Raw genomic sequence first — 17804 nt, 5'->3', positions numbered from 1 at the left:
TCTATCCATGGAATTTTCCAGACAAGAATACTGGAGCGAGTTGCCATTTCCTACTCTAGGGGATCTTCCCAAACCAGGGATTAAACTTGCATCTCTTGCACCTCCTGCATTAACAGGCAGATTATTCACCACTGCACCACCTGGGAAGCCCTTATATTTAATAATACTGTATTTTATACTTGGAAGTTCCTAAAAACATAGATCTTAAATGTTCTCACCACAAAAAAGAAATAATAATTACATAAGATGATGGCAGTGCAGGCTAAAACTACAGTAATAATTACTTCACAATAATTAAGTGTATCAAAGCAATATATGTTTCACCATAAACTTATACAATGTTATATGTCAAATATATCTCAAGAACGCTGTTATAAAAAAAGACATCTGTACGGTAGAGGGAGAAGAAAAAAGGAAATAGATGTTCTTAGGTTTCTATATTCTAACTGACATGGTAAAATATTGATTATAAATAAACTGGGCAAATTTAAGTATATATTTTTTAATTCCTAGGTACAAAATATATAGTTAAAATAACAATATATAAGTTAAAATGGACCACTGAAAACTATAAATATTTAAAAAGAAGACTGAAAATGAGAAACAGTGTAGACTTACATATCAAAACATCAAATATAAATGTTATAAAAACAGCAATTAAAGGAGAACTTATTTGAAGAGATGAAAAAGATATGATTCAATTCAATGTTCTCCTAAATAATTTTAAATATATTGATATTGATATGTTAAAGAGAAAAAATATAGTATATAAACTCAAAAGAAAGCAGATGCTCTTATATTAATATGAAAGTAGACTTTAGAATGCACAAAATTAAAAGATAAAAACAGACATCACATATTGATAAATGGGTCACTTCACCAAGAAGTTATCACAATTCAAAATACAACTTCAACACTCCTCTGTGATAGAACTAGTAGATATATGTTTGGCAAAAATATATAACTGAATGACACAAACAATTGCACTGACAATTATATAATGCTCCATTCATCAATAGCAGAATACATTGTCAGTTAAACAGCATATGAAACATTCACCAGGATAGACCATATTTTGTTATAAAACAAAACTTAGCAAATATTTAGGAACTGAAATCATACAAAGTATGTCTCCTCTGACCATGACGTAATTAAACTAGAAATCTGAAACAAATATGTAGTTAAAATCTCTAATCAATTCAAAATTAAACAGTACACTGCTAAATTTGAACTTAGAATGCAGCATCAAAGTTTGTGAGACCTGCTAAAGCAATGCTTTAAAAGAAAAATTATATTAAATGATCATACAGGACATGGAGGCCTGGCATGCTATAGTCTATGTGGTAGCAAAGAGCTGGACATGACTTGGTGACTGAACAACAACAACCATTAGAAAAGAAAAAAAGTCAAAAATCAACAATCTAAGTTTCCACCTGAAGAAACTAGCAAAGGAAGAGGAAAATAAACCCAAAACAAGAGCAAGGAAAGAAATAATCAGGAGAAGAGCTGAAATCAATAAACTCAATACAGAAAAACAACAGAAAATTGCAATTAATTCAAAATATGTTTCTTGGAAAGATCAATAAAGTTGATAAACCTCAAGCAATACTGATGAAGAAAAAAGAGTAAAGGCATAAATTACCAATATCAGGAATGGAAAAAAAGAATGTCACTAGAGAATGCAAATATATTAAAAAGAATAATATGGAAATATTGTAAACAACTCTACACAACAAAATTAACGACTTATATCAAAAGAATCAACTGCTAGGCTATCACAAAATACTACAACACCCATAATGAAACAGATAATTTGACTAACCCTATACTTATTAAAGAAATAAAATTTGTAGTAAATTTAAAAACCAAGAAATTTCTAGGTCCACATGTTGTCTCTAGTGAATTTTACTAAGCATTTAAAGAAGAAATATCTTCAGTATTACACATTATATTTCAGAAAATAGAAGTAAAGGAATTACTTCTCAGTTCAGTTTATAAACCCTACATTATTCCAATGCTAAACCAAATGGGGAGTACACAGCAAAAAGAAAACTATAGATTAATATCCCTCATGAACATAGATATAAAAATTCTCAATGAAATATTAGCAGAGTGAATCCATTATTATTTTTAAAAAAGTATAAGACATCAAAACCAAGTGGGTTTTATGCCAAGAATGCAAAGCTAGATCAAAATTTGAAAAATTAATCAATATAATCCACCATAGTAACTGTCTTAAGAAAAATTCAGGTATTAAGGCAAGCAAATTTTTTAGACAAAATAAACACCCACTGATGATTTTAAAAACTCTCAGCATGATAAAGGGTATCTACTTCATACTTATTAGAGAAACACTGAATATTTTCCCCCTATGTTTAGGAACACTAAAAATTATAAAATATTGCTTAGATAAGTTAAAGTCCTCAGTAAGTGGAATATATACCATGTTCATGAGTGGATGGCACAACTTTGTTGAAGTACGAATTCTACTGAAATTATATATGGATACAACACAATCACAATGAAAATTCTAGTAGTTTTTGTTTATAGAACAAGGCAAGCTGATTTTGACATTTTTATGGAAATGCAAAGCAATTAAGATATTCAAAGAAACTTTGAATAAGAACAAAAAAGATTTAAACTACTTGATTTTAAAACTTGCTATAAAGCAGCAATAATCAAGTCTGTGTTATATCAGTGAAAGATAGACAAGTAGTTCAGTGTTAACAGAATATAAAGCTCACAAACAGTCCTGTTACATAGTTTAAATAATTTTTAACAAAAGATCAAAGTAATTCAAAGAGTAAAGGATAATCTTTTTAAACAAATTATACTTGAATGATCAGATGTGAAAGTGGCCTCAGTTGTGTCTGACTCTTTGCGACCCATGGACTATACAGTCATGGAATTCTCCAGGCCAGAGTACTGAAGTGGGTAGCCTTTCTCTTCTCCAGGGGATCTTCCCAACCAGGGATCAAACCCAGGTCTCCCAGCATTGCAGGCGGATTCTTTACCAACTGAGTCACCAGGGAAGCGCAAGAATACTGGAGTGGGTGGCTATCCTTTCTTCAGGAGATTTTCCTCACCCAGGAATCAAACCAAGATCCCTGAATTGCAGCAGGATTCTTTACTAGCTGAGTTATCCAAGAAGCCTTATATACAAAAATCACTGATCCTCACCTCACACCATCTACAAAATTTACTTGAAATATAGCATGTACCCCATATATAAACCCACTCCAGTATCCTTGCCTGGAAAATATCATGGACAGAGGGCTACAGTCCATGGGGTCGAAAAGAGTCGGGCACGACTGAGGACTAACACTTACAATATTAAACCTAAAACATATATCTCTAGAAGGAACTACAGGAGAAAATCTTCGAGACTTTGAATTAGACCAAATTTCTCAAACAAAAATAAAAAAAGGAAAAGATACTATGGACTTTATCTAAGTTTAAAAATATCTACTCTTCAATAGCCAATGTTAAGAAAATGAAAGACAAGCTATAGACTGGAAGAAATATTTGCAAACATGTATCTGGCAAAAGGCTTTATGCGAAAATTTATAAATATTTCTTACAATTCAAAAGAAGACAAACAACATGATAAGAAAATAGACACAAGATCCGAATAAACATGTCCTCAAAATATTTTTAAAATGGCAAAAAAGCACGTGAAAAGATTCTCATAATTTAGAGCATTACAAGTTAAATATCTCTATGACATACCACAACACACTCACTAGAAAGACCAAAATGAAAGACTGACAATACAAAGTGTTTGTTAGGGTGTGGCATAACTGGAATTCTCAAATAACCTGTGCTAGTGTAAAAATCATACAACTTCCAGAAATAATTAGTTTCTTATAATGTTAAACATATGCTTATCCTATGATCTAGCTATTCCATTCCAAGTTTTAAAACTCAGGAGAAATGAGAACAATGCACACACCAAAAATTATACAATTAATGTTCATAGCGCATTAGTCATCAGTTCAGTTCAGTTCAGTTCAGTCGCTCAGCTGCTGTCCAACTCTTTGCGACCACATGAATCGCCAGGCACGCCAGGCCTCCCTGTCCATCACCATCTCCGGAGTTCACTCAGTACTCAGGTCCATCGAGTCCGTGATGCCATCCAGCCATCTCGATCCTCGGTGTCCCCTTCTCCTCCTGCCCCCAATCTTCCCAGCATCAGGTCTTTTCCAATGAGTCAGCTTCCATAGGTGGCCAAAGTATTGGACTTCAGCTTTTAGCATCATCCTTCCAAAGTAAATCCAGGGTTGATTCCTTAGAATGGACTGGTTGGATCTCCTTGCAGTCCAAGGGACTCTCAAGAGTCTTCTCCAACACCACAGTCAAAAGCATCATTCTTCGTGCCTCAGCTTTCTTAAGGTCCAACTCTCACATCCATACATGACCACGGAAAAACCAATAGTTGACTAGACGGACCTTGTCGCAAAGTAATGTCTTGCTTTTAATATCTTTCTAGGTTGGTCATAACTTTTCTTCCAAGGAGTAAGCTCTTTTAATTTCATGGCTGAGTCACCATCTGCATGATTTTGGAGCCCCCAAAAATAAAGTCTACGTTTCACTGTTTCCCCATCTATTTCCATGGAAGTGATGGGACGATGCCATGATCTTTTTTCTGAATGTTGAGCTTTAAGCCAACCTTTTCACTCTCCTCGTTCACTTTCATCAAGAGGCTTTTAGCTCTCTTTCACTTTCTTGCCATAAGGGTGGTGTCATCTGCATATCTGAGGTGATTTGATATATTTCCGCAATCTTGCATTCCACTTGTGTTTCTTCCAGCCCAGCATTTCTCATGATGTACTCTAACATAAGTTAAATAAGCAGGGTGACAATATACAGGCCTTGAGTACTCCTTTTCCTATTTGGAACCAGTCTGTGTTCCATGTCCAGTTCTAACTGTTGCTTCCTGACCTGCATACAGATTTCTCAAGAGGCAGGTTATGTGTCTGGTATTCCCATCTTTTAGAATTTTCCACAGTTTTTGTTCATCCACCACATCAAAGCTTGCATAGTAATATAAGCAGAAATAATAGTTTTTCTGGAACTCTTTGCTTTTTCGATGATCCATGATGTTGGCAATTTGATCTCTGGTTCCTCTGCCTTTCTAAAACCAGCTTTGAATATCAGCGTTCATGGTTCACTTTGCTGAAGCCTGGCTTGGAGAATTTTGAGCATTACTTCTAGCTATGTGAGATGAGGCAATTTGTGTGGTAGTTTGAGCATTTCTTTGGCATTGCTTTCTTGATTGGAATGAAAATGACCTTTTCCAGTCCTGTGGCCACTGCTGAGTTTTCCAAATTTGCTGCATATTGAGTGCAGCACTTTCACAGCATCATCTTTTCAGGATTTGAAACAGCTCAACTTGGAATTCCATCACCTCCACTAGCTTTGTTTCATAGATGATGCTTTCTAAGGCCCACTTGACTTCACATTCCAGATGTCTGGCCTAGATTAGCGATCACATCATCATGATTATCTGGGTTGTGAAGATCTTTTTGTACAGTTCTTCGTGTATTCTTGCCATCTCTTCTTAATATTCTTCTCTTCTGTTAGGGGCCCGGAATATGTCAGGTCATGAAATCAAGGCAAATTGGAATTGTCAAACAAGAGAATGGCAAGGGTGCAACGTCGACATTCTAAGAATCAGCGAACTAACAGGCTAATGTAGTAGAACATGGACATCACCAGTTGGATCAAACCAAAATCAGATTGATTATATTTCTATGCAGCAAAGATGGAGAAGCTCTATATAGCCAACAAAAAATGAAAGCAGCGAGCGGACTGTGGCTCAGATCATGAACTCCTTATTACCAAAGTCTAAGACTCTAAATTGAAAAAATAAGGGAAAACCGCTAGACCATTCAGGTATTGCATCTAAATCAAATCGCTTATGATTATACAGGTGGAAGTGAGAGAAATAGATTTAAGGGCCTTAGATCTGATAGATAGAGAGTGCCTGATGAACTATGGAATGAGGCTCGTGACACTGTACAGGCAGACAGGATCAAACATCTTCCATGGAAAAAATGAAACAAAAAAGCAAAATGCGCTGTCTGGCGGAGGCCTTACAAATAGCTTGTGAGAAGAAGAGAGATGAAAAGCAAAGGAGAAAAAGAAAGATATAAGCATGTGATGCAGGGAGTTCCGAGAATAGCAAGGAAGAGACAAGAGAAGCCTTCCTTCAGACTCAGAAGATCAAATGCAAAGCAAGATAGAGGAAAACAAAGAATGGGAAGACTAGAGATCTCTTCAAGATAGAGATACCAAGGGACATTTCATGCAAAGATGGGGATCGATAAAGCATTAGTCATAGCAGCCAAAAGATGGAACAGTCAAAATGCTCACCAGCGGTGTAAATAGGAGCAACAAATTAATATTTCATTTAACGTCAGGCCAGCACAGAGATATGGACTGATTGCTTAAGTCATTGCATTCTGCAACGTACAATACTTTGGCCACCTGATGTGAAGAACTGACTAACTGGAAAAGACCCTGATGCTCAGAAAGATTGAAGGCGGTAGGAGAAGGGGACCACAGAGGACGAGATGGTTGGATGGCATCACTGACTCAATGGGCATGAGTTTGAATAAACTCTGGGAGTTGGTGATAGGCAGGGAGTCCTGGCCTGCTTTATTCCAAGGGGCTGTAAAGAGTCAGACCCAACTGAGCAACTGAAATGAACTGAACTGAATTGAACTGATGACTTATCATCATTCAAAACATGTGTGTTCCTGGGAGGCTGAAAGTATGGGAAACATGTTGGGATATACATGGGAAACACTTAGTGTAGACCCAAACATTATGAGTGAAAGAGTCTATAGCTGATCCACCCACATTTTTTCATTCAAATCTAGTGCTTTCTCCAGAAGACCCCAGGATCCCTATAGTAGGACAGAATTCACACCTCAGAGTTTTCCCAAATATGTTTCTTCTTCAACATTTCCTCTGAGGCCTATCTTGTAACTCTCCAAGTAATACCTGTAAAGAATTAGTCTGACTATTTGTTTGGAGGTGGAGAATAAAGAGGTGCAACTGGAGGACCAGTCCAATAACTAACTTCCCCATCTACAATTCTGAGTAAGAGCTCCCTAGAAGTCTGGAGAGGCAGGTAGGGAGGAAGGGAGAGAGAGAGAAGAAGGAAGAAAAGAAAAAAAATGTTCAGAAGGTTATGGGATCCCTGGCCATTTTGTCCAAAATTAAGGCAAGGAGGCATAGAGCTCTTAGCCTTTGAACCCTGAAACTGCAGCCATATGACCAGCTATGAAGAGGAAATCCCAGGTGAGCTTCAGACTGATATTGCTCATACTCCCAGGGCAGAGCAGTGATGAACTACAATCTAGGAGAATATTCCCAATAGGTTCAAAATAAAGCTCTTTTAAGTCTCAAGTTTTGAGTTTCAAGTGGTTGTCTTAAAATTTGAAGATGTAGCTCTTTTTTCAACACAATTCAGTAAGAGAATGCCATCCATGCGTCACCCCCAATCCATGCACAGTTCTCCTTCCTATGCTGAGTGAGTGATAGTCACTCAGTCATGTCTGACTCCTTATGACTGTAGCCTGACAGGCTGCTCTGTCCTGTCCTCTGGAGTTTTTCAGACAAGAATCTTGGAATGGGTTGCCATTTCCTTCTCCATTCCCTATGGTAGGCTGCTTCAAATGAACGTGAGGAGACCTGGATCCCCAGCATACACAGAGGGCAAAGACTCCAGAGTCAGACACCTGTGAGATCTTATGAACTGAGGAAGACCAGAGCAGGGAACTTAGGCATGTCAGAAGTTTCTCTGCAAAGACAGTACTTGCTTTCAGCTGGCCCACTGCCTAAGTGAATAGATCACTCTCAGGGAAGAGGAAAAGGTAAACTTACTCAGGGACCCCAGGAATGCAATTAGTTTAAGCCTACATACCAATTTCACTAAGCCCACTTCAGTCCTATAGAGTGAGAATGATATGCAATTTTCTTGGATTAATTACGTGTACATATTAGGTACACTGCTCTTACCCCATGCAAGTGAAGACTTGAATCTAAAAGATTTATTTACTCACAATGTCTCACTCTTGGCTTAGATCTAATCTCTTTATTTCTTTAAATCCTTACCAAGGGCAGAGACAAGACTTGCTGTTTATCATTTTAGTATCAAACAACACTCAGTGACATTTGTGTCAATACTACTGAAACAAAATCTAACCTAGCTTTAGTGTTTATGGACATATGAAATATGAAAGAAAACATGGAGAATATAAGTGGACAGAAAGAAAGTGTCTTCCCAACCCAAGGCAATCTACATTCATAAATGTAATGTAGATGAATTGTTGTTGTGTGTTTAGTTGCTGAGTCATGTCTGACTGATTTGTGACCCTGTGGACTGTAGCCTCTTAGGCTCCTCTGTCCATGCAATTCTTCAGGTAAGAATGCTGGAGTGGGTCCAGGGGATCCTCCCAACCCAGGGATCGAACCCAGATCTCCTGCATTGGCAGGTGGGTCATTTACCACTGAGCCACCAAGGAAGCCTCTAATGCAGACGAATTACCTTTTGAAAATCAAACCTTCAGTTTAGTAAGGAAATTAAGTGTGCATTAAAAGTGAGAAAGTCACAACACAAAGTCCCTTTAAGAATAGCAGTGATGACAAACCAGATGAAAAAGGCAAAGAGACTACTTCTGGAATTGCCTAGGCCTGATACAGATCATATGCCTGCCATCATGTAACACTGTGGCTAGGGATGCAGCTATGAGACGAGAGAGAAACCATTTTGCATCATCACAAGTTAATTGTCAAGATGCTGTCTCCAGGTGAAATAGAGGTAAGCTAACAATTCACTGGAAGAAACACAAGCTGGAATGAAGATTGCTGGGAAAAATATCAGTAACCTCAGATATGCAGATGACACCACCCTTATGGCAGAAAGTGAAGAGGAACTAAAGAGCCTCTTGAGAAAAGTGAAAGAGGAGAGTGAAAAAGTTGACTTAAAGCTCAACATTCAGAAAACTAAGATCATGGCATCCGGTCCCATCACTTCATGGCAAATAAATGGAGAAACAGTGTAAACAGTGAAATATTTTATTTTGGGGGGCTCCAAAATCACTGCACATGGTGACTGCAGCCATGAAATTAAAAGATACTTACTCCTTGGAAGAAAAGTTATGACCAGTCTAGACAGCATATTAAAAAGCAGAGACACTACTTTGCCAACAAAGGTCCATCTACTCAAAGCTATGGTTTTTCCAGTAGTCATGTATGGATGTGAGAGTTGGACTATAAAGAAAGCTGAGTGCCAAAGAACTGATGCTTTTGACCTGTGGTGTTGGAGAAGACTCTTGAGAGTCACTTGGACTGCAAGGAGATCCAACCAGTCAATCCTAAAGGAAATCAGTCCTGAATATTCACTGGAAGGGCTGATGTTGAAGCTGAAACACCCAACACTTTGGCCACCTGATGTGAAGAGCTGAGTCATTTGAAAAGACCCTGATGCTGCTGGGAAAGATTGAAGGCAGGAGGAGAAAGGGATGACAGAGGATGTGATGGTTGGAGGGCATCACCGACTCAGTTGGCATGAGTTTAAGTAAACTCCAGGAGTTGGTGATGGACAGGGAGGCCTGGCATGCTGCAGTACATGGGGTTGCAAAGAGTCGGACATGACTGAGTGACTGAACTTACTTACCATGGTATATCTTTCTGTGAAAGTATTAACCTGTGTGTGTGCTAAGTCGCTTCAGTCATGCCCAACTCTTTGCAACACTAGGAATGTAGCCCACCAGGCTCCTCTGTTCTTAGAGTTCTCAAGGCAACAACACTGTAGTGGGTTTCCATTCCCTTCTCCATGGGATCTTCCCAACCCAGAGATCAAGCCTGCATCTCCTCCAGCTCCTACATTGCTGGCGTATTGCTTACCACTGAGCTACCAGGGGAAGCCCAGAAGTATTAACCTAAGTTTTAACCTAAGCCTAGGCAAAGCAAAATATATGACTCTAGAACCCATACATAGTTGTAGAAATTTAAACATATGAACATGTACAGATGAATGAAAGCAGCTGTCTTTATTTCAAATACACACATGATTAGGGGTGAACCATGAATTTGCACATTGGTCTTCCCTGCTTCTGAATTTGCCCTAGGATCTGCAAATAAATAAATGAAGAGAATGCATAAGTTTGGAAAAGAACATGAATCTTGAGGCTACAGAACACCTTAGTTCAAAACAGATCCAATTATTCTAGACAATTTTTTTAATATAGAGAAAAGATAAAGCTTCTTCAATCTAGGTAGTAATAAATAAATTTTCAGTCACAACTTTTCATTAGGGACTTTGGTGAGAGGCTCCCAAAACTTCCAGCCAAAAAAAAAATTTTTTTTAAATCTTAAAACATGAGTCCTATGAGAACACAGGAGGCCTAAGGGGCAGCAATGTCTAAGTCACAATGGATAAGGAAGTAATTCAAATAGAAAAAGAACAGAATATGTTATTTTGTGTAGATAATAGCAAAACTTTTTGCAGCAATTACTCTCTTCCTCAGGACATGAAACTGCTGTCTCTTCAGATGTGGGCAAACAATATGCTTCCACACTGTAGAAAGAACTTACCAAAGGTCCCAACCAAAGTAAAAAAGAAAAAAAAGAAAATGATGAAAACATCACCTCAGGCTTTGCTAAAACTTTCAAAGTCCTGGTGCAATAGAACAGCTGAGAGGCTCTGTTGGGTTTGTATAGGTGTCCAGTTACAATGGATGTGTTCAATAATGCTGGCACTCTGTATTGTGATTCAGAGTTTGCTGTATTAACTCAAAGATCCCGATGATCAGAGACAAAACTCCAGGACTAAAATAGTTCAAGATAAGAGTTGCAAGAGCAATGTGTTACCTCCTCAAAAGTGATCTGCAATCAATGAGGCAGAAAAGGGATGTTAAAGTGAGTTCCAGTTCCTGAGAGCTCAAGTAGCTAGCTATTTCTAAGTAACAGCAATAACATAACCTAGAAACAGGGGATGTATAAATCAGAAAAGCTTCCTGCATTGTACTCGTATCTATTCACTTAGCTTACCCTACATAACACCATAAGCAAAATAATCTATGATCAAAGTGGGCCATTTTTATGAAAAACAATGGAAGGGATTGTGGCAATGATTATGAAGTGGTTAAATGCTATTAAAATTGATCACATGAACCTAATCAAAAAAACATAGCTATTGAGAAGTGTCCCCTCTTGGCCTACCTAATCCCCGTGCATCTGAAGCAGGCATAACAAACTGCCTACCAAACTTTCATACCTATTTTTTATACTAGAAATGGGGCTTCCCTCATAGCTCAGTGGGTAAGAACCTGCCTGCAATGCAGGAGACCCTGGTTTGATTCCTGGGTTGGGAAGATCCCTGGGAGAAGGGAATGGCAACCTCTTCCAGTATTCTTGCCTGGAGAATCCCCTGGGCAGAGGAGCCTGGCAGGCTACAGTCCATGGGGTCACAGAGCCAGACACAACTTAGTGACCAAACCACCACCATACTTGGAAACAGAACCCCTCTCCTGTTAAGACTGGCAATGTGCCAGCTAAAAATCTACATTTTCCAGTATTCTCTGTAGATAGGGGTGGCCATGTAACTAAGAGTAAGTCAATGTTATGGAGGTAGGATATAAAAAATCTCCTTAAAAGAGGGGAACTGACTTAGCTGGGGGACCTTTCTCCTTATTCCTCCCTGCTTTGTCCTATCTGAAATGGAGACATAATAGGTAGAGCTATAGCATCCATCTTACTACCATGGGGCAACTCTGAGGATGGAAGCCACAAGCCTATGAATAGCAGAGTAAAAAGATGTAAGGACCATGGGATATTGGAGATAATCTAGCCCCACCTTACTAGACCAGAACTTCTTTTAAATAAGAGGAAAAAAGCCTCTCTCTTATTTAATTCAGGGGCTTCCATGGTGATAAGGAATCTGCCTACAGTGCAGGAGATGTGAGTTCAATCCCAGGGTTGGGAAGGCTCCCTGAAGAAGGAAATGGCAACCCACTCCAGTTTTTTGCCTGGAGAATCCTGTGGACAGAGAAGCCTGGTGGGCTACAGTCCATGGGGTCACAAAAGAGTCAGACACAATTTAGCAACTGAGCATGCATGCTTATTTAATTCATAATTTATTTTCCTTAGTTGAGAAAAAGGGATTTTTTCTTGCAAGCAATCAAACACTATTCATATCTGATACATTATCCTTAAAGTCTCAACTTAAATGTTACTTCCTCAGAGAATCTTTCACGGATTTCTTAGATTAAGGTAGGCCCCATCAGTTGGGTTCAGTCGCTCAGTCATGTCCGACTCTTAGTGACCCCATAGACTGCAGCACGCCAGACTTCCCTGTCCATCACCAACTCCTGGAGCTTGCTCAAACTCATATCCATTGAGTTGGTGATGCCATCCAATCATCTCATCCTCTGTCGTCCCCTTCTCCTCCTGCCTTCAATCTTTCCCAGCATTAGAGTCTTTTCCAATGAGTCAGTTCTTTGCAATACTTTGGTGGCCAAAGTATTGGAGTTTCAGCTTCAACATCAGACCTTCCAATGAATATTCAGGACTGATTTCTTTTAGGATTGACTGGTTGGATCTCCTTGCAGTCCAAGGGACTCTCAAGAGTCTTCTCCAACATCACAGTTCAAAAGCATCAGTTCTTCAGCACTCAGCTTTCTTTATAGTCCAACTCTCACATCCATACATGACTACTGGAAAACCCATAGTTTTGACTAGACGGACCTTTGTTGGCAAAGTAATGTCTTGCTTTTTAATATGCTGTCTAGGTTGGTGATAGCTTTTCTCCCAAGGAGCAAGCATCTTTTAATTTCATGGCTGCAGTCACCATCTACAGTGATTTTAGAGCCCAAGAAAATAAAGTCTGTCACTGTTCGCATTGTTGCCCCATCTATTTGCCATGAAGTAATGGGACCAGATGCCATGATCTTAGTTTTCTGAATGTTAACTTTTAAGCCAGCTTTTTCACTCCCCTCTTTCACTTTCATTTTGCTTTCTGCCATAAGGGTGGTGTCATTTGAATATGTGAGGTTATTGATATTTCTCCAAGCCGGGAAAAAGGTAGGTCTCGTACCATCTCCTTTTATATTACTCATCATACTTGTAATTGCTTGTTATATATATATATATATATATGTGTGTATATATATATATATATATATATATAATGCCAGCTTTTAAACTCTAAATTATATTACTCATCATACTTGTAATTGCTTGTTATATATATATATACACATATATATATGTGTATATATATATATATATATATATATATATATATATATATAATGCCAGCTTGCAAACTCTAAATGAGCAAAGATTACATATGTTTTGTTCCCTCTCAGGCCAACATAGCCTTCCAGTGGCACAGCACAAAGCAGGTACTCACAAAACATTTTAACTGAATGAAAAAAGTAATGAAAAAGTTGCAGCAACAAAACGAGAATCTTGGTCACCACACCAGATACTGTACCACTAACCCAATGCCTAAAAGCAGAAATAACTAGTATATTCTATTTAGTAGAGATGCTATGAAAACCTACATAGAAAATTATGTAGCTTTGCTGAAGACAATAAAGGAAGTGAACACTTGAGAAACATAAAAGGCAAGCGTCATCTCAGCCTCTTAGTGGCTTCCCACACACTACATGCAGATCTTCAAGAGATCTGTTATGTTCTGATGTCCAGTTGAAAATAATATTTGTCATGTACCTTGGAGTTTTTAATTCTAACAATAGTTAATTGGGCCTGTACTCTGATAAGTTAACAATACAATAAGCAGAAACATCTATTTTATGAAATTAATCTATTGTTCAAATACCCACCACAGATGCTGGCTCTTCCTGGCAAAACTAATTTAAATACCCAATGAAGAATTAATGCTTAAGTCAAATATGCTTGGGAATTACCAAACGAAAGAATTATTCTGTAAATAAGTCTTAAAATATTTTAAGGCCTGCAAAGTGTCAGGAGATAAACATCCATCCTTTATTTATAACTTAACAAGGTGAACAGAGTAGCAAGGGACTCTGGAAAAGGAAAGGAGGGATGGGAGAGGGAAAGAAAAGAGAGCAGGAAACACCATCTAGGCTTCAGATATTGCATCTTAGTTTTATCTGACTGACATCTTAAGGACTGAGCTTCTTTGGGTTATTTAGATACCATTTGAGCATCTTTGAAAATTCAATAAGGGCTTACTTTGAAAAATCACAACTTCCCAAAACCCTACCCTTCCCCAGCTGTAATTCTGGGAGTTTATGCTCATTTCCTAATGGACTCAAAGTTTCTGCAAGAAAAGATGGGGCTCCATCTGTAAACTATTCAAGGCTACACCAGTGATGGCTGAAAGTTTTCTAGAGACTCATGAACCAATGACACCAAGCTATCCTGTAGCCAACCAGTGTGACAAGAAAGAAGTAAATCACAGATTACATACACTACAAGCAGCTCCTTGCCTCTTTCTCACTCTCCTCTTTTTCTCTCAGCATCTCCTACCATTTCGGTGCTTCCCCAATGCTTTCTCTCTGTTCTCCTGTTCCCTAGCCTCCTGCTAGTCAGCAGCCCTACCTACGGCACTATGGCCTCACAGACAACAGGCGGAAGGGGTAGGATGCCAGAACTGTGATTAGCATTCAAAACACCTATGTGGTATTATTTGACAGATGCCAAAGAAGTATACAGTGAAACAGCACTTAGACCATGAAGAGGGATTCCCACATTTTTCATTTACTACGTACAGGCATTAAAGGTCCTTGTTAAAATAAGAGGATTCACTATCAAATTGAGATCATCAAATTATCTTTGGTCATATATCAAAGCCCTGGGTAAATGGTACCAGGAAAGGAGAGTTTGATAGGGTAAGCAGGACTAGAAATGTCTGGAGGCAGAGATACCTCAGGAAAGGCAAGGTGGGGATAGGGTGTGGGAACAAAGTTCCTGAGACAGACAGGGAGAAAAGTCAGCCCTGATCGGCATAAGTTGGCATTTTCAGGATGGCTAACAAGTTAAACAGCAGGAATTCTGTGAACTTTAATTTTAGCTTGCAATAAAGAAGATGGTTGAAAAGACTGATGAACTCCAACCTTGTCCTAGACCATTTGGCAGATCAGCATCAGTTAGCAAGTGCCACCCAATATTTGGTCTCTGTGACGCCAAATAGTATGTGGGCCTCTACTCTCATTCACAGTCTATGCACCTGTAATTCACATGCAACATTAAAATAGATTAAAAAGATGCCCCTTCCAGACTGCAAAGCAATTGAATTATCTTCAATGGAATCTTCAGTGCTGAGCTGGTCAGAGAGACAAAGTTAAAACATACTGAAGTATAAGTGGTTGAGAATTTAATATTTATGATAGATGAGAGTATGGCATATACAGTCATACAATCTAAGTTGCAATTTTGGCAATCACAATAGTTCCTGGAGTTTTCATTTTTGTACTGGGGCTCAATTCAATTCAATCCATAAAGAAGATTTCAAGATGTGTATAAGTACAAATCATTCGTGCTAATGCATGGGGAGCAAGGAAATGAAGCAGAAGGCTGCCTAGAAAATTGAGACAGAGAAATAAGAGGCGCTGACAGTGACTGAGATAAGCAGAGATTGACTAGGCTGGAATGTTTGTATTTTGGTTTCTATGGTGGAGCAAATTATTTGACTAAGTGCTGCACTTCATCGAGGTGCTTAGCAACCATTTGAAAAAGCTATACAAGTAAAATACGAGGTGTCACAGAAGACCACTGAACTATTCCCCCAAAGTAGGAACACTGAGATACTGCAACTCTGAGCAAAAAGGGACCATTTTTGAGAGTTTCATTCTACCATATCCACAGAATTAAGTTTCTTAGCTTCTATCCATGGGACAGCTATCACACCTCATCACTTCTGCAAGAGTTCAAACCAAATGTTTGACTTTGTGTAGACAAAAAACAGACCATTTCACACATTATACAGGTGGTTATGTCACTGTGAAGACAGAACTTTTAGATGATACTTAGTAGCCCTGAATCCAATGTTATTGCCAACTTGGTTTCACTCTTTCATCAAAAATAAGGAAGTCACTGATACATACATCATTAGCATGAGAAAAAAGCCACTTTTATTCTGGTCTTAAGTTTCTAGGTATAGGTCACAATAGGTTGTGAAGATGGCAGAAATAAGGCTGGTACAGAAAGCAAGAGAGACAGGGCATGTTAGGTAAAAGAAAAATCTTCCCTTTTTGAGTGAAAATTTAATGTTGGTGGGAGAAAATGGAGCCAGCTGCTAGAGTTCTTAACAGGAACTGACACTTCTTTCAATCAAGTCCCAGGACATTTAGTTTTGTGGAACAGGCAATGCTATACATGAGTCAATGAAAAATCTTGCAACTGTAACTTCTAAATTCTTTAAAGATTCTCAACTGCAAAAATGTCCCTGTTACTGGGCGGAGAAGCTAAGAAGCAACATTGGTAATTCTCCAATCACTTCCTTCCTGTTTGAAAAATAGTGCTCAATAAACCAATCACTGTTTCTTGCAATGATTCAAAAAGATAGTGTGTGTCATATCATAAGCTAGCTAAGAATCACTAGAAATAGTCACTGGAAGCAAATAAGAGTGTCAGAGGGATTAATATCTATTAACTACCTAGGTTGGATTATTCATTACCAACAAAAGGAAAAGTCTATCATTATCTTGATATTTCAGCATAACTTCAGCAACCATCTGGAATACTGTAATTGCAATGACACTGCTTCTGGGTACAGCAAACAGCAGAATCATTTAAAAAAAATTCATTTCAAATATGTGCCTGGAAGCTAAAAAATTTTACAGCAGTTTCAACCTTTCCTCATTGCAACAAAGAAAAGCATCATTCCAGACAAATTAAAAGTAAATTGATTGCTTAGGGGACTCAATTCAAATATCACTTTTCCATGTTAGAAATCTCTTTTCTTAAAACATTAGAGAGAGAGAGAGTATGAATGAATCTTAGATGGGGGAATGAGATGGATGATGGAGATAGTGAGTGTGAAAGGGACAGAAGCCAGTATATTAAAAAAAATATATATATATATATATATATATATATAGCAGCAAGGGAGAGTGAGAGATAACCAAAACCATTAAATCCTTGTTTGCAAAACCAGGTAGAAGTCAACTTAAAATGAATGCAAATATGTCACTGGGGTGCAGGCCTAACATTTGTGCTGGAATTTATTAATAATAACTATGAATAATGAATACCAGAATTGAAGGGATCAAATGCCATTTTCTGTGTTTACCTGTCATTATCCATCTTTCACAGACAATGCTCAATTTTATTCATTTGCTCTTTTCCTTAGAATTCGAATTATTCTTTTTCCAGTTGTCCACTTAATCATAAAGAAAGCTGAATGCCGAAGAACTGATGCTTTTGAAATGTGGTATTAGAGAAGACTCTTGAGAGTCCCTTGGACTGCAAGGAGATCCAACCAGTCAATCCTAAAAGAAATCAGTCCTGAATATTCATTGGAAGGTCTGATGTTGAAGCTGAAACTCCAATACTTTGGCCACCTGATGTGAAGAGTTGACTCATTTGAAAAGACCCTGATGCTGGGAAAGATTGAAGGCAGGAGGAGAAGGGGACGACAGAGGATGAGATGGTTGGATGGCATCACCGACTCAATGGACATGAGTTTGGGTAAACTCCAGGAATCGGTGATGGACAGGGAGGCCTGGTGTGCCGCAGTTCAAGGGGTCGCAAAGAGTCAGACGTGACTGAGCAACTGAACTGAACTCAGTTATACGAGT

Source organism: Capra hircus, assembly GCF_001704415.2.
Source record: "Capra hircus breed San Clemente chromosome X unlocalized genomic scaffold, ASM170441v1, whole genome shotgun sequence".
Lineage (NCBI taxonomy): Eukaryota > Metazoa > Chordata > Mammalia > Artiodactyla > Bovidae > Capra > Capra hircus.
Note: the sequence above shows the minus strand (reverse complement) of the source record.